Raw genomic sequence first — 23,267 nt, 5'->3', positions numbered from 1 at the left:
AAATAGGAATGGCTTTTGCAAGACAAAAAGTGATGGTAGCTGTGATTGAGTTACTATCAAATTGAAACAAAATTGTGAGCCTACACCCTTACTGGAAAAGATAAATTCTGCATTGTGGAACACAATTAAAGTGTAGGTTACTTAGGTACTACCGGTTTCGGTATTATTTTCAAGTGGCAAAGTAAAAACCCCCGAAATCTTACAAGTTTTGCCTTTGGGTATTAAAAAAGAAAGCAAAGCCTCTTTGGGTAGCTGTTTCCTCTGCCCCTTTCCACCATCCCCTTCTCCTGGAAGGTGAGACTCGCGTTCATGCAGCCCCGCCCAAGGATGGCCAACTGCTGCTCAGGGTTGGTAGAAATAAGGAAAGAATGGACACCAACTCTCAGTGCCTTCACTGACCGGAAAATGCCACTTCGGAGATCATTCGACATATCTTATTATTGCTTTATCTATTTTCTGGTACAGTTTCAATAGCAGATGTATGGTCCTAACCGCGCAAAGCCGACCGGGCAGAGCCGGTGATCCCTCCCCACTCGTCGCTGCATTCCCGCCCTCCCAGCTGCCTCTGTCACCTTGCGAAACTGGCAGGCTCTGGGCACTTCGCACGCTGGAGACAAACCACGGTTTTGCCTCCAGCAAGGAATAGAAATGTTGTAACACAGACTCCTCCTCAAATGAAGAACCAGCGAACCAGTGCACGGAGCGCAGCTTCTCAGAGGCACCCCGGCTGGACACGGGGAGAGGAGGCTGCCTCCCCAGACGCCCAGTCTTCTGGGCTGGGCTTTCCCCGCCTTCCTTTTGCTGTTTCACTCAGCCGCTCTCCTGCTGATCTCTGGATTTTACCGGCTGTCCAGCAAACAGCTTGACACACCATGGGTGTCCGCGTCCTCGGGTGGCGAGTGCTCCTGGTCTGACCCGGCAGACTTTACTCCGCAGCAGAAGTGAGTACTCCGACGGGGGGCGGGCACCTTCCTCCTCCTCCTCTTGGGCTGCGGGTTCGAGGCCCGCGCGGGACGGAGCAAGGCGGCGGCGCGGGCTGCTGCGGGAAGCGCCAGCGGCGAAGGAAGCCGAGGCCGAGGGAGTTCCCAGTCTGGGACCGCAGCCGGCCTCGGGGGTCCCTGATCGGAAGCCCGCTAAGGTGTTCGCCACCCTGCGCCTGCTTCCTTGGGCTCTGTAAACCGCACCTGCAAGTGCGCCGCCAGGATTAGTTTCGGCCTGAGCTGAGAGTCTCAGAATGAGCGTTGTTTTCGTCCAGATGAAGTGTGAGGTGGAGAATAGCGCGAGGGGGCAGGAATCCCAGAGGTGGGGCGACGACCGCTAGCTCTCGGGTCTCCTCTGCACAGTGGGCAAAGTTGAGGGTCGCTTGCGCTGCCCACCTCCCATCCCCGCAGCTGCGGCTCCCCACACCCTCACCTCCAGCCTGTCATGCGGTGCGGGCCAGCAGCCTTAACTGGAACCCGAGCTCCGCGGCGCTGGAGTTGGAGCCCCGGGGAGGACACATGGAGGAGAATGGGGAGACTGAGCCCTGGGAAGCCAGCCGGCTGTGCAAAGGGAGGCAAGGGTTAGAGGTCGGACTCCAGGAGTAAGAAAGTATCCTTTTAGTGACCTTTGCCTATACCCGGGAAGCAGTCCGCATTTCCCTCAGGACAGACAATTTAGAATTTTCTGTGATTGGACTAGAAAACGGTTGAAACCTTATTAATGATCTGGACGGATCCTTTCGGATTCATTCAAAGTGTTGGCGGGCAAGGATTTCCCACCTGAGTCTCCTGACCAGTGCAGTGCTCCTAATCCTATAGCTCTCCCTTGGCTGTGCCACCTTGGACAAGACACTTAACTCTCTCAGGGCCTCAGTTTACTCTGAAAAATTTAGTGGAATTTAATGGAGTAAATGTGCAGTGTTGAAAATTTTCATTTTAGTGGCTTTTTCTTTAAAGGTAAGGACCAAGGAAGACAGAGATCTTTTGCAAATAAGGAGACCAAGAGTTGGGGTGGGTGGGTAAAATGGATTAAGATGTTTATATGCAAGTATCAACTCCCCAAGATGAATCTAATCATTATGTCCTCCAAATGTGCGCTAATAAAATGTTCATTTAATAAATAAATAAAAACTAAGAACCCTAAGTCCTTTTAAGAATTAGCTGTTGAGGGGTTCCAAGGAGATGGCTCAGTAGAATAAGCACTTCCCTGGCAAGTGCAAGGGCCTGAGTTCAACCCCCTGTTCCACAAAAATACATAAATAAATAATAAAGAATTAGCTGTTGAGTTTTCTTCCTGTAGGGGTGGTGGGAGGTGGGGGCACTTCTTATGGAATGTACGCAGAATTTTACATGCAATTCCTAAAGATCTGTAGACATTTCTGCACACCATACCTGCATCCCAGGTAAAAGTTCACTGCATAAACATCACCCATGCTAAGGGCAGCTGAGGTAACTACAGGAGTAACTCACAAACCTCAGAGATGCCAACTACACTGCTGAGGGAGGTGGCCTTCATTCCCGGGGTAGCTCCCTAGACAGCTTCTCAAGGGCTTACCGGTCTTTGCCTCACCCAAGCCTTTTCTTGTAAGTCTTTCACAAACTTGTCTACCTCTGGAGATTTTGATCCTATAAACAACATTGGAGGGTCATCTGAAGAGGGTCGCTGTATGAATAAAAGAATGTTGTTCAGGTCACCCAGCTAGGAGAGAGAGAAAGGCCATGATTTTATCTAAAAACAAAGTATGATTTGCTCCCCTAATGCAGTATAGCTAGGTTTTCATTGTGATCTCTGTACTTTGTCTTTAAGGGGTAGTGGGTTCATATCTTGTGTGTTCCCATGTTTTCCACTGGCACTGCCAGAAGGATGTAACTCAGGTCTGTGAACTGGAAAACACATAGGGTTTTGGAACCCAGTGTACTGTGCTTCAAATCATGGCTTGCACATTTTAGCAACCCATTGAACTTTCCTGAGCCTTACTTTTCCTGTCTGCAGAATAAGGAATGATACAACTTTGTTGTATAGTTCTTGGGTGATTAGAAATATTGTTCGTTGTCATGCCTGACCCAGAGTCAGTGATAACTTGCCATCATCAATATTAATGAGAGATTTAATTAAGTGTCCAGTGGTCTAAAAGCTTTTCGGAGTGGCTTTCTTTTCTACAGGGCTTGTATTAGCAGAATAAGTGAAATCAGCTCTGGTCTAATTATTCTCAAAGATGAGTGAGTGAGGGTTCAAATCATAGGGCCTCATTACTTCTCCAGCTATGCTGGGTCAAGCACTTCACTTTGCCAACAAGTAAAATATGACCATACTAATGGATTCTCTACCCTTCTCTTTGTTCTCTTTTAATGCATAATCTTGTCTACAGATTGACTATCTGTGCCTGCAACTACAAAAAGCTGAGCATGGAAATAAGAGAAGTCTTGTGCATGGGTCCTTCTCCAAATATATCAGAAACCATTCATGTAGAGAAGTCTATATTGTTATCTTTCACTGCTTGGCTTAGATTTGGATTGAAATTCAATTTGTACTCACTGTTTCTCTCTCTGTCACTCTCTGGAGCCCTGGCCTCTCAGGCACAAGTGGTTACATGACACAGAAATGTGGGGAAGGAATATTAGAACCTTAAAAAAGTTACAAAGATTGATCAGCACATCTAGATAGATAGTCTGCTGGGCAAAATGATAATGTTGATAGCTATTATTCATTGAGCCTTGAAGGTGTACTTTCATATATTACCTCAATTGGTTTTCATAACAACATTGTGGAGAACAAGTAAAGCCTCACAGATAAGGAAACTGGATTAGAGACATTCACATAATTTGCCTTGCATTCATAGCTTGGGATTCAAATCCAGGTTTGTCTGGTTTTGACACCCACCTTTTTACATCGTGCCCAGGCTGTCAACTTCTCTGATAACACACAAATCATGCCAAATGAATTTAGATTTTTTTTATATTTGAGACAGAGGCTGGCCTTGAATTCACTATGTAGCCCAGCTTACTTGCAGTGATCCTCCTACCACAGCCTCCTTAATGCCAGGATAACAGGTCCGTGTTACCACACCTGGCCTGGGATTGTTCTTAAAGGCACAAATAAGCCAGTTTGGTGAATGGTCTGAGTGATGCAAACACATACTTTATTCATGCTGCAAATTAACAGGTAGCAAGTTAGGAAAATAACTTTGACTCCTTGCAAGCCCAGCTGATTCTTGAGTTGTGCTTCTAAGTTTAAAAAAAAAAAGGCTTCATTCTTTATTACCTTTAGAATTATACTATTTACATTTACTTTCCTGTGTTAGTGCTTTTCTCACTCATGTATTCAGCAGACACTTGCCAGGTTCTATTTTGTGCTGGGCATTTGACAGTACAGATGAGACAGAGAGGGTCTCACCTCCAATGGAGCTTCTTGGTATAACAGAGAAAGATACTAGGCCACACATAAAGAACACATACATAAAGATTATTTCAGGTGTCAATCCAAGCTATGAAGACAATAGAGCCTGGGTGCCAGAGAGCATTCTAGAGAGTATTTGGTCAAGGGCAAAACTTTAAAGAGGAAGTCAGAGAAGATCTTCTTAAGAAGTTGAGCCTTAAAACTTAAAAGAGAGAGAGAGAGAGAGAGAGAGAGAGAGAGAGAGAGAGAGAGAGAGAGCCTGCCTGTGCAGTCTATGGAAAAGTCTACTTTAGCTGAAGAAATTGCAAGGGAAAGACTCTGAAGTGGAATGAGTGAAGCAGTACAGCCTCAACTCTAAAGCTAGGTCCTTGAGCAAACATGTTGCATGTAATACAGAAGAAATTATTGGTTGAATGCTTACTATACAGTTCTAGGCTGTGCTGTACACCTTATACCCATCTTATTTAATCTGCCTAAATATCTGGTGAATTAGCCATTTTCAACTTGGCTTTGTCATTGAAACAACTGAGATTCAGAGAGGTAAAACAGTGAGTTCAAGGCTACAAAGCTGACTTAGAATCAATAAGAGAAGATTCTCTGAGTGTTACATGAATGATATAATTGAAGTTTTGGGATTCAGGGGGACAGTATGCCACAAGCTTTAAGGCATATTGAGAACAATCAGATAAATGTTTGGTATTGAGGTATAAATGTCACGGAAAAGACAAAAAGGAGAGGTGGAGAAAGGATACCATACATAAGGAAAATTGCACAGCCATACGGTGGTGGCTATGTGCACAGGATTTTGGATTTGCTTTTCCTTTAAAACCAATTGTGAAGTGATATAGTGAGCATCACTGGAGGAGAAGGATGAGTGTTAGAAAGATGGATCTTTTCTCTCTCCTCTTTCACCAAACAATTGAATTTTGGGGCAAACTTGAGAAAACACTAAACAAAGAACAGAGGGAAAAGTTGTTTGAAAATAGGAGGAAATATTTCTGTAATATCTTTATGAACTTGCTAGTTAAGACCATGCCTCTTAATGAAAATATAAAGTGAATCAAATGCAGGATTTATTTTTTTTTAATTTTTTGTTGCTTATTTTAATTTTTGAATTTTGAATTTTTTTTATTTTTTAATAATTTTATTGAGAAACAAATAGCAATGAGACAGTTTCAAATAATTTTTTTATTAAACCAAATTAAGAGGAAGTGAGAGGGTGATTAATTTAGTAAGTTTCATATAAGCAAATTGATTTAGTAAGTTTCACAGCATGTGGCCTTTGAGACAATCTCTGTTGGGAGATAGAGCACCAACAGAGGGAAAATACAAAGGCATATTAGGTAGTCAACTATTGACAAGGATTTCTATCTGATGTCTCAAACTTCATTTCGTGTGTCTGGACCTGTATTCCTGAGTTCTCTAGCTGTCAACCACTTGTGGCTGTTGAGCACTTGACATGTGGCTAATCCAAATTAAGGTGTCATGCAAATTAAGGTCTCAAAGACCTTGTATCCCCACACACACAAAAAAGAAAAACCTCTTGATTTTTATTTTGATTACACATTGTTATAATATTTCAGATATACTTGCTTACATGAAACTCACTAAATTAATCACCCTCTCACTTCATCTTAATTTGTTTTAATGTGACTTAATAAAAAATTAAGTATCACAAGTATCATCATATATGGTTGGATAATTTTGCTGAATTCATGCACACACAATATTTAAGTGGCAATGGAATACCCATCTCTAACAAAACTAAACAAAAAAGGGATATAAATGAAGAACCATTTTGTATCTGTATATATAAAACAGGATAGATATATAACTACTTTCTCTTAATTCAATGAGAAGAAAGATTTGTACTAATAGTGTTCTGACAGGATATCATGTCTGCATCTTGTACTATGAATAACCACTATGAAGACAACAATATGCAATGTATTAATTATTGCAACTGTCCTACTAACCTGTTTTGAAATGGTCTCATTGCTATTTGTTTCTCAATAAAATTGATATAAAAAATTTAAATCCTGTGTATGATTCACATTATATTTTCATTAAATAGTATGGATCTTAACTAATAAGTTCATGAAGATATAACAGAAATATTTCCCCCTATTTTCAGACTTTTCCCTCTGTTCTTTGTTCAGTGTTTTCTCAAGTTTGTCCCAAAATTCAGTTATTTGGTGAAAGAAGAGAGAGAAGAGATCCATCTTTCTCACACTCATCTGCCTCCTGCCAGCAATGCTCACTATATCACTTCACAATTGGCTTTGAAGGAAAAGACCAGTTACTTATCTTTATCACCAGGACCTATTCTTTTATGAAGGCAAATCTCAACTGGCTTTCAGAGAGGCTGTGATGAAAGGGACATTTAAAATCTAGATTTAGGGGCTGGGGAGACAGCTCAGCACTCTAAGCACCTGCCTGGCAAGTACAAGGACTCAAATTTGATCCCCAGTACCACATGCAATTCCAGCCCCAGAACCCCAAGTGCAACACGTAGGCCCTGAAACCTGGTGTGCTTGCGCACATCTGTAATCCCAGTGCTGGGGAGGCTGAGACAGGATTATACTATGAGTCTGAACTGCATAGCAAGCCCCTGTCACAAATAAATAATTATTCTTTTAAATCTAGATTTAAAATTTTACCTTTAAATTACTTCCTAAGACAATGTCTTTGTAGATCCTGGCACTGTATGAAATCTGATGAGAAAAGAACCAAGATTTTATGATGTTTTTCAAATCTCATTAAATAAGTCATCTTATGTTATGAGAAGTGTTTCTCCCTTTTTCTTTTCTTGATGAAAGCTGCTAGAACAGCTCCACTTTCCAGAAGGGTTGCTTCAGGGGCATCCCACAAGGCTAACTCTGGTTTCTTTATTCACTAGCTAAAATGACCCTCAAATATGTCAATGAAGTATAGATATAATTATCCTCAGGTCATTAATTCCAAAGGGAAGATTGTGGTTGGAGAAAGACTTTGGGCTGAGTGATCATGGGCCTAGAGTCCACTTTTGTCTACTGATTTGTGTGTTACCATCAGCCTCCTTTCCCCCAATAAACCTAAAATTTAGAGTGATGAGATTTCACATAAAACTAACGGACAGAATAGACTCCAGGTCTAAGTCCTGATGGCTTTACAAATGTTTACCTGCAAGAAGGCAATTTACAAAAGTACGACAAGGGGCTGAGGAGATGGCTCAGTGGAATACGTGCTTCCCTGGCAAGCACAAGGGCCTGAGTTCAATCCCTGGTTCCACCAAAAAAAAAAAAAAAAAAAAAAAAAAAAAAAAACCAAAAGTACAACAAAAGACTATACAAGGTGCTCTTAGGAATACAACATGACAGTGGTTCATTTCCACTTGAAATCAAAATCCAAGGGAAATAGCCATTTGGAAGCTGATTTGAGTGAGCTGTAGTATATCTAAGTAGTAGCGCATAGTTTTCAGTATCTTACAAATAGAGAAGTCTATTCCAGACTGCATGAGAGAAATGAAAATGGAAGAATAAAGCAAAGTCCTTTCTCTGGGTGGAAGAGCATAATCCTTAACTGAGAAGATGGACATAAACATAATAAGACAGGAACAGTGCAAGAGAACATTCTCTAAGAGTTACATATGGGATGCAATTAGAGTTTGGGGATTCCAGAGGGCAGCATGCCACAAGCATTAAAATATACTGAGAAGGATGAAATAAAGGTTGGCCATGGAAGAATAAAATGTAAAATCAAAAACAAAAAGAGAAGGACAACAAAGATACCACCCAAGGTAAAATGTGCTGTAAGGTAATGGATATGTGTGTGGGATTTTTGCTGATGTATAACAGATACTATTAGCTTACACTGGAATCACCAGGGAAACTTCAAACCACTCATGCCCCATTTCCAGTGTTTTCCTTTAATCAGTTCAAGATAAGGGCCTGGGCATTCGTGGGGATGTTTGTTTCTATGATAGTTTTTGTTTTCATTCCCAGAATATTCTAATTAATGTGAAGCCAGAGTAGAGAAAAACTGAGAAAAATCTCAACTTTTGGTTTCATGATCATGGGAAATGAAGTTAGAGTACTCTTTTAGAGATAATTAAATGGACAACTAAAGCATATGGCCTTTACATTATGGAAATTGTATGTACACCTGTATTTATGTGTTGTCTTTTTAAATAAAAGAAAATTGCTAGAATGGTTCTATCAAATGATGTGGCCATGGTCTCTTGGTGACCAGTCCATTGCCACTTCTGTAACTTGGGCTCGCTCTGCAGTCATTACCAGCTGAAGTGTGGAACAGTTGGTACCGTGTAGTTTCTGGTGGCCCCGAGACTTCATGTAATTGGTGCATACGGTATATGACTGTGCTTGTCAGTGACTATAGTAGATATTTTATAATAATCTGTAACCTTTTACATCTCTTCAGTTTACAAATTGGGAAATTGAATCAATAACTTGACCCAGGATACTTGTCTATCCAGTAGTGACAACCCGATAGCCCATGAGCCTCAGCTGAATTTTATCATTGAAAGCTCTAAAAAGTTCACCATTGGATGATGGAGTTGCAAGTAAAACTCTCAGCATGAATACCTCATATCTTATTAGGTACCCAAAGCGCATGTGATGATTAAGCTTAATTGTGTTCATTTCCTTGGCGTGTGAGCCGCTAAGAAGATTAGTACAGCACAATTTTGGCTGTATTTCAATGCAGTATAGAGGCCTGACCTTCTGAATTTTATACTGTCCTTGCCCACTTTCCTAGTTGCAGGTATAAAGGTATAAAAAAGTAAAACTTTTAATTAGACCAAACATTTCTTAAGTCCTTGTTCAAGAAGGACCTTCTAGCTTCTCTGGGATTCATTTCACTGTGCTTTGCAATCTAGACATTCAGAGGTGGCTGCTGTCACAGTCCAAGGGGACCTGGGTGCTGCCCCTGCTGTAGCAGATCTTGGTGTCATTCACATGATGCTGGTTTTACTAGCATTCAGAATGCAAGTGCTATAAGGTCACAGAGACTTTGACCCAATTTCAGAGGAAAAACTGAAAGGGCAGGTGAGCAGCCCCTGAGAGGGCAGCAGGTGAAACTCAGGAAAAAGCCAAAGATTCGCTAAAGAGAAATCAGAGATTCCAGGAAAGTACAATATATATCTTCCAAGAAAACTGTGGGCTCTCTAAGGAGTCACCCCAAATAAGAGGGCCACAACCAGCAAGACTATGGGAGTGGGGCCACCCCAGCCCTCTGGAACTCACATGTAACTTCCAAGTGCCCCACATGATGACCAATAGGATTTAATGCTGATCTGCTGCGTTTCAGTCTTGCTTTTATGCAGTTCTTTTCTATCTCTTAATTCTTAACTTTTGGAATAAGAACATTTGCCCAATAGCATTGTATCTGGGATTTTTATTTTAATGCATTTAATACAGTGTCTATAGGGTCTCACTGCATAAATTGGACTTGTAGTGATCCTCCTGTTTACAGCCTCCTCAGCACCAGGATTATAGGTGTGTACTACCACACCCAGTCTCAATCACTGTCTCAGTATGCCCCAGGGTCTGAGGGCATACTGAGACATGGAAGGCCTGGGATCAACCCCCTAGCCTCTGCATCTGCCTAAGCAGATGCTTTAATCTGCTGAGCTATCTGGCTGTCCTTGTATCTGGGATTTTTTTTTATAGAGGTTCAAAACTGTAAATTTGCCTTGAGTCTCAGCATAGACTTTGACTTGCCCTTTTAAAAATTCTAGAAGTAGGTGTTTATTTGTTTGTTTGCAGGGGGAGTGGTTTTATTTTTTGGCAGTACCAAGGACTGAACCCAGAGTTACGTCCCCAGCCCTTTATTACTTTTTAGTTCTGAGACGTAGTCTCACTAATTTGCCCACTCTATGCTTGAACCTTTGATCTTCCTACTTCAGCCTCCAATAGTATTAGGTGTGTTCCACAATTTCCAGCTTAACATACTAGAAATGTTGAGACCATAGGAAAATGTTTGCTTCATTCTTCATTGTACATAGGATAATGGGCACAAAATGTAGGGGTAATTATTAACTTGCAGAGTTGGAGATCAAGTGTGGTTTAAGGAAATATGTTTGGGTTTCAAGTTGAGGACAGGTACAATGGGCTGGCTAATCTTAATTGTGTTAACTTTATTGGCTTGGATGCCATAGAAAGAACTAATAAAACACTTTTCTTGGCATATTGGTTGGGCCTAGGTGGACTATGGAGGCAGAGCTTTAAGTACTATGTCTGGTTCCCTCACCCTTTCTTCTCTGGGTCTTTTCCTCTGCTTTTCTTCCCAGCGGTCATAAACTGATCAACGTTACTCTACCTTAGTCTCTATCATAATGTTTCTACCTTAAAGCCAGTCAGCTACTGCCTGAAATCTCTGAAACCATCAGCCAACGTAAGTGTCTCCTCCTTTAAATTGTGCATGCTTGGTATTATATCTCAGTAACAAGAATGCTAACTAATATTGAGTCTGCCAACCTGCTTTTGGTGTCCAAATAGTTGGTTCATAGCAATGCTTCTTCTTACATGAATGAATTAGTGTTGCAGATGGACAGGTGAAGATGACTAATTCATCCAAACTGCTAAAACTGTGATTGTATGAGTGTCAGCTGCATGAGGCTAGCTGCAGTGGTCCTGTGAACCCAATCCCTATCAACTTGTGATCCACACTCAAATGAAGTTTGATCATCCACTCTTACTTGTAGGACTGGTTGTTTACTGTCACTTCATATTCCCAGTGCTTGACAGCTTGACTTATCTTTCTTGTCTGAAGCTCCTATTCACTGAAAGGATATCAACTCCTTTTTTACATACTTTGAAGTATATAACAAGAAATTCTATTTTTAGGGGAAATTCTAGCATCTAAAAAAATCCTTCTTTGTATTAGGAATTTCTAGGCTCATTAACAGTGAGACGACAGGGGTGTAGGGCTCCTTCTGAATGGTGATAGGAGAAAGTTATAGTGCTAAAGAGGCAATGTATCATCTTTAGTGTAAGTATGTGGGTCATTTTGTGCCATCTGGAATGATTTTCTTGTCTTCTCTCTCCACATCCACTACTGATTTAAGATCAGTTTGCAAGAACTTCATCTATAGCAAAGGACAAACCTCTAAAACAGTGGTCACAGTGGGCTTCAACACTTATTGCACCTGAGAATCATCTTGGGATCTGTGAAAAATAATACCCATTGAGTCAAGATTCTGGGAATGGAGCCCTGGCAGCATTGCAATTTACAGTTCTCCAAGTAATTATAATTTATATTCAGAGATAAGAACTACTCCTAAACTATGATTCAAATCTTGATTACTTATATGTATTTCTTCTTTTGTCTTATCTTGGGCTGCCTGACCCAGGGAAAGCTTCAAGCCATGCTATTGATTTGGAAGCATAATTTGTTAGCATATTAAGTTTTCCACTTTTTAAAAACAGACTTCATGCTTAATTGTTCTGAATGGCCTCATGAGTAAAATTTCTTTTTCAAAAAATTATTTTATTAATATATGTCTGCAGTACATGAAGTTTACATTCACCTTAGGGAGTAGGTACATGTGCTTAATGTATCTTGATTCTTCTATTCCCCTTCCCCTCCACACCCACCTCCCTCTCTCTGTCTCTCTGAAGAATGGAAATCAAATATTACCATAAGTTAGATAGTTATGAGATTGGAAAGAGGTTCAGTTTACTTCTTAGCCATGTATTCAATTTCTTAATTGTTAAGTTGAACTGTAATTAACTAGGATTTGTTTTCTTGTCTCAGCCATTTTAAGGCAAATTACTTTACTCCTTGTTACACCCTTGTTAAAAGTATAATGACAGCAATAGTCTCCAGCTACTGTTCTTTGGATAGACTTTCCCCAGGTGAGTTAGCCAAGTCCAAACTAGGTTGTGTAATAATGTCTGACACCCAGAAAGTCACTTGAGTTACAGAGGCTGCTAGTGTAATATTCAGCTTGAGAAGTAATAGACATTGAGTCAGAAGATTATTCCAAGTTGCCCAAACAGGGAAAACCCTGGAATGTAGAGAATAATTCTAGAATCAATTACCCTGGGTCCAGTTACATTTAAGACTCCAATCCTTCTCAGAAAGTTGTATTAATGCCAAGAAGAAGGAGGAGGAGGAGGAGCAGGAGGAGGAGGAGGAGGAGGAGGAGGAGGAGGAGGAGAACAAGAACAGCAAGAACAAGAACAACAAGAACAAGAACAACAAGAACAAGAAGATGGTTTTGCTATTTGACTTGACGGATAATGTGCCATTTTTACTTTTCTGAGGTGCTTGTATAGCAGTCTCAGAAGATAGAAACATTTCTAAGGAGATTTCAGGGAGATAGATGCACAAAGCAAGCATCATGGGCATCAGAATTTTGTATTTGCTCCACTACTGAAATTCTACTAATGGAAATTCTACCATGTTTCTGGGATCTATTACAGGAGATGAAGATGGGGTAATGGAGTCTCTGCTTTTGTGGACCTTATATTCTACTGGGGAAGGACACAGATGTCCACATTTTTGTAAAGCAAAATCAACTAAGTTGGTGCTAAAATAAAATAGAAAGAATAGTGTTGTGAGGGCTACTTTCACTTGACTTGAATACACTGCCCTGTCTATGGGGGTGACAGGTAAGATAACACATCAATCCTAAAGAGAAAGCCACACAAAAATGTGACAAATGTCCAAGAAAAGTGAACAGAGAAATAAGGGCAAGATTAGAAAAGTTGTAACATGCTTAGGAAACACAAAAGAGACAAGTATGGCTGGACCTCAGCAGGAAAATGATACAGTCTGGGTCTTAAAATGGAGTTAGAATTTTAATGCTGTAAGAAAATAACTGGGAGCTTTTGATCAGGAAACAAACATGTCTTACAGTGCACAGTAGAAATCTCTGAGGCTTCCGGGTGGATAATGGGTGGTAGACTGGAAGCAGTGGGACCATGGGGCACTGATGAGAGACACAAGCAAAGGGGAGGATGGATTATACTAAGGGGACAGAGAAGGAAGAGGTGTTGGGCCCAGGATGAGTCAGGAAGGCCAAGCCAGCATCGTTCTCAGGTAAACAAGCTGGTAAGAGTACTACCAAACCTCTTTCCATTTCAGATAACTGCTCCTACTCTGACCCAATTTAGACCATTGGTTTTGAACCAAAATGGATTAACATGGAATCCTATTCAGAAACATTAGGAATTTTGACCTTAGCTTATTTAAGCAGAAAAAAGTAAGTCATCACCCAAGGAAAAAATTGTTTGCTGCTTTTTACTTTCCTACTATACAAATTTCATCCTGTCTCAAGATCATTCTGATGGAGTTTGATGTTTTGATTACTGTGTTTGATGTAAGTGCTGAAATGGTTACAGTCACACTGTTGACTTCTTTTCTGAGTACTTTGGAAGCAGTTGTATTTACCAAGTCCTTCCTGCTGTCAGACATTTACTGCCTTATGTAGTTGGTCAGTTTCTCATATAAATGCCAACATCATAACAACAAGCATTCAGTGAGTACTTATTATAATCTAGAATTCATTTTTAATTTCAGGAATTAATTTTTTAATCCTCACAGCTACCTTACTGAGTATTCTTATAATTATCATTGACAAGATGAAAAAATGAGGCTCAAAAAAGAGAGTAAGTCATTAACTCAGGATCATGTTGCCTTCAGAGGCAAACCTAGGTTTTGAACTGAGACTGACTGCAGAACTCTGGGCTATTCAATGCTACGTTGTGTTTTTTTCTCATACAACACTTTTTTCCTTTATAACTGACCCCTTCATAAGTAGAATTATATCTCTTATAAAAATTCCAAGGAGACACTCAAAGACACCTCACCTGGGCAGAGTTTATACTCATAGATGGTAAAATTTAGAGATTGGATAATCCATCTTTAGAGGATGGCCCACATCTTAGCCACCTGCTATCTTCCAAGGATAATACCTCCACCTAGGCAGCTGGCTGATACAGCTGACAGCACTGGAGGATCTCTGACATATGGATCTTAATTTCCCCTAAAACTCTCTCTGCCCACTCTTCGTGGTTTCTACGTTATACTCACCTATCTGCCTTTGCTCATGACTAAAGAAACCAAAGTCACTCAAAAAAAAAAAAAAAAAAACACGTAATGAATTCTAGTTGATTTCTAGAAACATCTTAAGATGGCCTGTGAAAATACTAAAGATCCATGAAATTTTCACATTGTTCTCACATTCTTTGTTTTACAAATGTTACAAATGTCGCTCTGGAATTCTAGTAGAAGTAAAGTAAGCCTGAGATCTTAGAATTTTCTAGAAAATTCTTCTCACAAACAACCTGATATCTCAATAATCAGCATGAAGGTAACAGACCTTACTCTTTTCCTAGTGATAATAAAAGTAATTTATATGGCTTTACTTTTTGTACTTCATTTTTATACGTTTCTGCTGGATGGTTAAGATCAAGATAAAGCAAGACCTATATAACAAGAAATGTAAGTTTTGTATCTGATAAGGTCAGTCAAATTCCCTCAGGATTTATCCTGAAACCCTGTACCACAGTTAGTAGATCCTTTACCAGTGTCAGCCATGTGGATGAGTCACAGCCATCGCTTGACCAATTTGCTCTCTGTGAAAGCTTGAGAGAATGTTTTCTTTCCATGTGACTCTCCTTAGGCACACTTTACATCATCGATCACTTTCCTCTGTGGGCTCATAATCTCCTTGATCAGAAAATTTGGGACACCACTGAGTTACATGATGTTACAGTACAGGTTCTCCTATGTCCAGAGTCTTGAGCTATAAAAGGCTCAAGCCAACAACTTCTGACATTGCCAGTCTTGCAGAAAACCCACTACTATCATGGACTAATGGACTGTATTGGAATATTTTGCTGAATTCACACACCTACAATATTTAAATGGCGATGGAATACCCTCCTCTGACAAAACTAAAAAATAAGGGGGAGATACAAATGAACCGCCATTTTGTATCTGTATATTCAAAATAGTTAGGATAGATATACAGCTGCATTCTCTTAATTCAATGAATAGATTTGTTCTAATAATGGTTTTGGACAAGATATCATGTCTGCATCTTGTGCAATGAATAACCACTAAGACAACAATATGCAATGTATTAATTATTAAAACTGTGCTAGTAATTGGTTTTGAAAAAAAGAGAATCATTAAAATATAAATATATAAAAATGTCCAATATACTTGAAAAAGCAATTTGGCAAACTTTAAGGTATTAAAAGTACTATATAGGGGCTGGAGAGATGGCTCAGTGGTCTAAAGCACCTACTTGGAACAAGCTTGCAAAACACAGGGACCGCGGTTCGATCCCCCAGCACCACATGCCAGCCAGCCCCGCCCCCTGGTGGACTGAGCTGGACACACACACACACACACACACACAATAAATGTTAAAAAAATTTAAAAAAAAATAAAAGTACTATATAGGTATACTACTTAATGCAATATTGTTAGGCTAATATATGGATAAAATACAGTTCAATGACAGTTTTATACACAGAGCTTTTGTTAACAGAAAATATGTACAACAGAATGGGGGAACTAACTAAATGGTCTTATAGAATGAGGCAGTGTCAATTAGATATCTGGTACTATCTAATTGGTACTATCAATTAGATATCTGGTACTATCTAATTTCCCTTAGAATTTCATTTACCACACTATTAGTCTCAATGCAATGGTATTGAGGTTTTGGGACCTTTAAGAGATAATTTAATCAATCACAGGGGCACCTCTCTCAGAAAGGATTAATGTCTGACTGGGCAGAGTGAAACTGGTTAGTTACAAACTGTTGCATGGCTTTCTCATTCGTTTCTTATATTACTGTTTGATATCTCTTTCTTGCTCTTGCATTTCTTCTTCCATGAGGCCCTGATCAGAAGCTAATACTGATACCATGCTCTCAGATTCCCAGAACTGTAAGCAACATAAATGTTCACTGATCAGGTATCAATCCTCAGGTATTTTGTTATGGCAATGCAAAATGAACCAGTACAAAATACATAGGAAAAATTAAGATCATCATTAAGCCATATGGAAAAACCAATTTTGAGTAGATTGTAGTGCTAGTGAGTATGTGTAAGGCATTATTTGTGAAATAAAACAGATTAACTTAAAAAAATAAAAGTAATTGATTTAACATGATAGAAGTTTATACAAAGAAATTCATTAGGATTTCTTTAACCTAAGTAATGAACTCTTCTGCAATGGAAAGTCAATAATTGTAGTGATTCATCTCTATGCTACAAGTTTAAACTTGAAAAACACTTTAATTAAATAGAAGTTAATCTCTTTTTTGTCTGCAATTGCCCAAGGGTAATTTCAATAGAGACTGACATGCATTTATTGGAAGTGTTGGGTTTATTTCATCAAATCAATCTGCTCACTCAGTTGTTTGATTCTTCAACAAAAATGTTATTTTAAAATATTATATGACACTTGTTAGATATTTTGTGTGTTTGAATTAACATTTAAATCCAAAACTTCAATGGAAAAGAGGAACTTTAAAGGCAGTTGCATTAAAGTATGCTGTTTTTAAATTTTGAAGATTGAATTGACAACACAAGTTAAAGTTTGAAAGCCACTCAAGTCTTTGAATGTCCCCAGACAGCTCAGGACCCTACACAGAGCTTAACTTTTAGAAACTCAGGTTTGGACTAGTGAGCCAAGTTCCTCTTTATTGGGATTTGAATAAGTTTAAGTTTTGGTTAAACAAGCAGCAGAAAGTAAATTTGTGCATCAAATGTAACTATGTCCCAACCTAAAACCAAGTCATTAAGACATCAGAACAAGGTGGTGGCTGCAATGTGATCACATGGGTGGTTCTGTCACCCTCTTTACAGCTAGCCTCTACAGATTTCCTCTCAGCAAGTTTTCTGCTTTTGCCTTTGAAAAGACCTCATTAAAAACATAGCACTGTTATATATTTTTGGCTTTTTAAACTTTATTTTTGGAAATGCTTTAAAAATCAAAGGTGCAAAAACATTCCTGTAAAAAGTCCTTCCTCTCCTCTAGCCTTTAAAATATATGCCATGGATATGAACATGGACCAGATGTCCTTTTAAAACCTTTCACATCTGAGATTCTCATTCTGTGAAACCAGAGAATACTGCCCATTGCTGACTCACATTACTACTCCCATTGACTCTTCAATGATCCTAAAGCTTCCTTTGTAAGCTCAAGTATATTATTCAGTGTAGTTATCTGAGAACAGACAGACATCTTTTCAGAGAAGGACTTCCCTTCTAAGTATAGAGGGAGGGACAAAGTTACACTAAATACCCACATATGGGCATTGATGGGCATATACAACCAATAGTGATTTCATAAGTAATTCAGCTGGAGTCGTTAGGTGTCAGCATGAAAATCTTTGGGGTTTAGTCAGCTCAGGATTAGTCTCATGCATGGGCTTGGGAATGTTAGGATTCACTGAGGCTCCCTAAACTGGCATATATATCCATTTTCAAAAGGTTAGAAATACAAGATTCTCCTTGCATTAGGGTCTTGGGTCATCATAGGTCTTTGAAACTGCAAATAGCCAAGAATTGCATGGACAAGTTATACTGAGGGGCAAGTAGAGTTGTAACTTAATCAATGGAAATTTGTACTTGTTAAGATTTGGGAGGAGGATAAGTGGAGGCAAATTCTGTGACCTGAAAGCGAATCATAGAGTACATTCATTCCACTTGTGGCATTGCCCCATCACTTTCATTCACCACCTTGTGTAAAATAGCCATACACTTCTTAGTTGATACTACTACATTGTAAGAAATCAGAGGGCAGGATTATGATTTTGTTTCTGTACCCTGCTCCAGAGCCTAATAATTTCATCTCAATTGTACTATTCAATAATTAGTAGCCTAATGAATATGTCAAATCATTATAGATTTCAGATGTTTAGGAAACCAACTCCTTATGAGTTCAAAGAAGTCTGAGAAACATGTGCATCCATGAACTTTACAGTGGAATTTTAGCTAATTACCCATAAGATCTGTACTGTCTTTTGTGTTGGTTTATGTCACAGGTTACCCATGGTCATTATACACTAATAACCATTCATAGACATCTCTCCTTCCGGGATCACACAGGGTATCTGCTCATGTTACCTCTCCTCTACTATTATCCTCTTCTGCTCCAGAAAGAATTTTTTTTTCCTCTCCATACTCCACTACAATGCCCACCATTAGCCAAAGTCTTCTTTTGTAGTCTCCCTCCTACTTATTATCTGTTTTCCTCTAAAATAACTTCTTCCTCTGAACTGAATGTTTCTAGTAATGTGACAAATAACCTATCAATGATTCCAGATATTATAGCTCAAGAAACATATATTAACACCTTATTGATATTGATAGAAGTGGTCGAAGCTTCACTAGCAGCTAGCCCTTAAGTAAAGGAAACATTTTGAGAGCAGGTGAAAACCTCAAGATGTTAATCTTGCAGTCGATTGTCTTCATGCTACATATCATAGTACAATTGTGAAAAGTTTTATTGGTGTCCAGGTCACTCAAAAGTAAGCCTCAATGTCAGAGCTCTTACTTTTAACCCTAAATATCAGTGGGTTATGCTCATCCAAGAGCCAAGAACTTGGATTCAAGATAAGAGTCCTTTGCATGTCAGTTATTCTTCTCTTGTCGCTGGGACAAATGCCAGACACCAAAAATGAAGAAAGGAAAGTTATTTTGGTACACAGTTACTAGAGATTTCAGTCTATGCTCCACTGGCTCCAAGACAGAGCAGCACATGGCAGAGGACAGCAGTTCATGGTGGCAGAAAACAGCAAAACAGCAAGAGCAAATGGAAAGAGTAGTGGCAACAATGGCTGTGGAAAGCAAGTCTGTCTCCCTTAAATTGCATTCAGGCTATCTGCCCCAGGCTGGGAATAGTACTCACACCCAAAATCCCAGCAGCATTCACATCCAGAATCCCAGGAGATCATGAGTTAATCACAAACTCTAGAAGTTTGCTCCATGGTTGCATGAGGCTTTGAGAGGCAAATACACACAAAACATAATAGCATGTCTTATAAATTGAAGCATGTACTAGTATCAGGCATACAGCATTAAATCAGACATGCAGCAACAAATCTCAGTTCTAATCTTTCAGAAGTGAAATTGTGAAGTAAGTCAATTATACCTCTGTCTGACTTTTTCACCTGTGTAACAGAAAACATATGTTGTCCATAATTGAACAAGTAAAACATACAAAGCACTCAGCATCTTTCATGTCACAGGACTCATTAGTATTACTCTTACCAAAGAGTACATGACTTACCCAAAGAAATCAACAAATGTACATGTAGCCAATAAGGCAGACTTTTAAAAGCATAGGACAAATATTGAGTCTGAGTTCTGCATAAACTAATGAGCTCCAAAAGTGTTAAAACTGTTCCACACTCAGTAATACTTCCCATCCTTCTTAAACTTCATCAGTAAACCAACATGATACTTCTAGTTTTCAGTACCAATAACAGAATTTACTTTCTCTTAGTACAAAAAAAAAAATTCTTCTTTCTGCTTCATTTACTTCAAGGTGGTGCCAGAGAGAGGTTGAGTGACCGACTGAAATTTCTGAACTTCCCATGAGCCTCAGGCTTTTTGTTTGTAAAAAAAGTGGAGAAGTTAGTTCCTAGACGCCAGGACTTATTTTGAAGGTAAAGTAAGGTAAAGAATGGGAAGCCTCTCTTACCTCACTGGCCCTAAAATGTATGCATTCAGATATTTTGGGCAGTGTGTCACACATGAAAGAAAGGCTCTAAGATTATGAAATTTGTTTGTCAGTTTGGAGCTTTGTCCACTCAGTCATGAATGGCACACGTTCAAGTGTACCACTGTTCTTGCCAGATTTATTTGAAGAGTCAAGTTATGAAAGTCTTTGAAAGCCAAATCTGACAGGTATGCAGGAAAACTCCTCAATAGATGATCTAAGAGATTACATGAATATAGCTTTTCATTTTCCTTACATTCAATGCCAGCAGGCATATGAGAGCTGGTTGGGCAGTTATAATTGCCAGAATTGGGGAGAGAGTAGAAACACCCGTTCTTCCTCTAGTAAAGCCAAAGCAAATGGAAAAGCTCAGAAATGCATCAGTTCCATTAGCAAGAGGCACGATGAGAAAAATTACATTGCTGGTGAAAGCATAGGACTTATGGCATGGGAGAGCCTGTCAGACTGGTCCTAGACTGGACAAAGACCTGAGTGACCAGGAGCTGGACTGAGCTTGCAGAAAATGAACTCCTGGCATGGAGAATTGAAAACTAAATTAACAAAACAGATCTGCTTCCATTTATGAAGAATAAAATGATATGGCTTTTATAACTCACTAAACTACCCATAAAGCAAAACAACTACAAATCAAGAGGCCTTGACTTCTTTTGGGAATAGGGAGGGGTCCTATGCTATCCCTAGACCTAGAGAATAGGGATCTGGATAGCTGTGTACCACCACTTTGGGGGTAACTCTCCAGAAGACACAGTCCAGTTTAGGTGCTCATTTGTCATTGCTATTTAAATTTAGTTCTGTCCACTTATTTCTAGTTCTATAAACATTATTGTGATTCATGGTGTAATAGACAACTTTAAATTGTGGAGAAGAGTTTGTATGAAGAAAATGGCAAAAATCAACAAGAAACTAAAATGTGTATAATAGCAGCAGTAATGTTAGCTTTTCATACTCTGTGTTACATTGTTACGGTAGAAATTGATAATGTACAGTGAATGCCTTGCAATCTGAAGCATAATTTGAGTATAATAACTTATAAGGTTTCGGATTTATTTTAAAATAGTAAGTACATGTAGATTATGGATGTCATCAACAAAAGCATAAGTTGTCCTTATTGGATTTTTACTAACTTATAATTGAGACTAAGTTATAAGATTATGAAAATTACATGTTGAAATGTAAAACTTCTTCCTACAGTAATATTTCATAGAAACCTCCTTTACAGAGAGGCCACTGACTAGGGCCTTCTTACTTATATTGTTGGAAGCCGTGTATTTCAGGCAGCATGTGATGATTGTATAATTTGGAACATGTCGCTGATTATTCAAACAGCTATGGCATTATGCAATGGAAAAGTATTAATCCTCTCCACAAAACTGTCCTCTGTGTAAACAGGAAACTGTTATTGAGATTTCCTTTTTGCAGATGAGTTTGTTCTTTAAATGGCAATAATTCAATGGGAGTTAAAGAATATCATTAACTATTGTTGATGACAACTGAAAATCAAATGCCTTCATGAAACTTGAACTTGAACTTGGCTAGAAGTCACAGCCTCATACTTTAAAAGTTTAATTATAATATCTCAAAATTTAGATCTTAAGCACTAATTTTGTAGCTTTTCTTTCATTTTTCTTTCCTTTTGTTGTACTACGAGTGGAATTCAGGGCCCCACCCATGCTAGGGAAACCCTCTATGACCAAGCTATATCCAGAGACACTGCTGTGGATTTGTCTTCCTCAGCTTTCACAAAATTTAAAACTTTTTCTAGGGTATTCAATGTTTTAGAAAACATAAAAGAATTTTAGTTGTGCGTTGGTAAAGAGTAACTGTCCACTTTCTAAGTAATAACAATCTATCAAATATGAGGTAGGTACAATTGGGAAGTGACTTATCTTGTCTCCAACTTTAGCAGTGGGGTCTACGTTCTAAGGACTATTAGCCAAGGATTTCAGAGATTTGTACCTAAGTGAAAATTTGTCCTAGAATACATGGTTCACTATACCAAGTATCAACATAAAAGCACAAACAATGGAATAGTTTTCTCAAACTTTCTATTATACAACTATTTTAAAAATGTAACTAAAAAATGTAACTGTTGTGATTAACCAAGTCATGTTATCTGTATATAGATTTTTCACTAGGGAGTTCCCTAGGAAAAAAGAAAGGAAGTCATCACTTCTGAGAATGTCCCCTTAGCTGTTTGTGAGTAAAATATTGGGAATTTATTCGTTGTACACTAAGTTGAAACATTTTGGTCTAAACATCAGAAACATTTGATGTTTACTCCAGCTTACTTTATATCATCACTTTGCATTTATGGGCTTTATTACCCATAATTTCACGATGTTCAATAGATGGGAGGCTAGCATTGCGATATATCAAAAAATGTTAAATAGAATTATAACCTTATGACTCACTATATTCCTAAAATTCAGAAAGAATTTTTAGCTGTATTACTAAACCACCAAAGACAGTGATCATATGCCTGATAAATATGTGTATTTTCAAACTCTTGATGTGATAATCAAATTTCTTCCCTCATCAAAGTTCTGCACACACCAATGGGTGATACATAGAGAATTTGTTTCATTCTACTTAACAAGGACCTCAAATATTAATAGTGTTTCTAATATTTCCTGCTCTGAAGTTCACAAATTTTTCCATAGAGTCAGAAAGCACAGTTTTTAGGTTCTGTAGGCCACACCAACTTTATCACAATCAAAGACAAGTACAATGCATAAATGAAAATTCATGGCTTTGTTCCAATAAAACTTTATTAGCAGAGACAATAAACACACTGACTTACCATAGGCTATTCCAGATTCTTAATGCTAAGTATCAATTTGCTGTTATTGCGTAATTTATTCCAAATTCTAACTAATTATATTGAGTTAATATTATATTAGTACCTTATGAATCTGTTGTCATACCCTAAATAAATTTATCTGAACATTTGTTTAATCTATTGACATTAAACAAATGTTAATAATACATCATGAATCTGTTGTCATATATAAACTTTTTAAAACCTTTATTGACTGATATTGCAGTCAATAACAAACAGACCCTGAGGTAGCAGGCATTTTAAGTTAACTATCTATTGGGTTATATGGATCATCTCTCTCATTTCTTGGGTAGTGGATCAAACTGTAGCTGAACCAAGTTAAACAAAACAAGAAGAA

The 23,267-nt window shown here is 38.7% G+C and overlaps 1 protein-coding gene across 5 annotated transcripts in view; it reads left to right on the top strand.

The window, feature by feature from the left end:
- The first annotated feature begins 675 nt into the window (after positions 1-675).
- The window catches only part of Prlr (prolactin receptor), a 233,559-nt gene continuing 210,967 nt past the window's right edge, over positions 676-23,267 (top strand). For all 5 annotated transcript variants that reach the window (XR_002819348.1, XM_023707469.1, XM_023707468.1 and 2 more), the window contains exon 1: positions 676-941. The gene's annotated coding sequence lies outside the window, so the exon portion shown is untranslated. The remainder of the gene's footprint in view (positions 942-23,267) is intronic.

Source organism: Octodon degus, unplaced genomic scaffold (assembly GCF_000260255.1).
Source record: "Octodon degus isolate 3935 unplaced genomic scaffold, OctDeg1.0 scaffold00293, whole genome shotgun sequence".
Taxonomy (NCBI): Eukaryota; Metazoa; Chordata; class Mammalia; order Rodentia; family Octodontidae; genus Octodon; species Octodon degus.
Note: the sequence above shows the minus strand (reverse complement) of the source record. Positions and strands in the feature narration are given on the sequence as shown.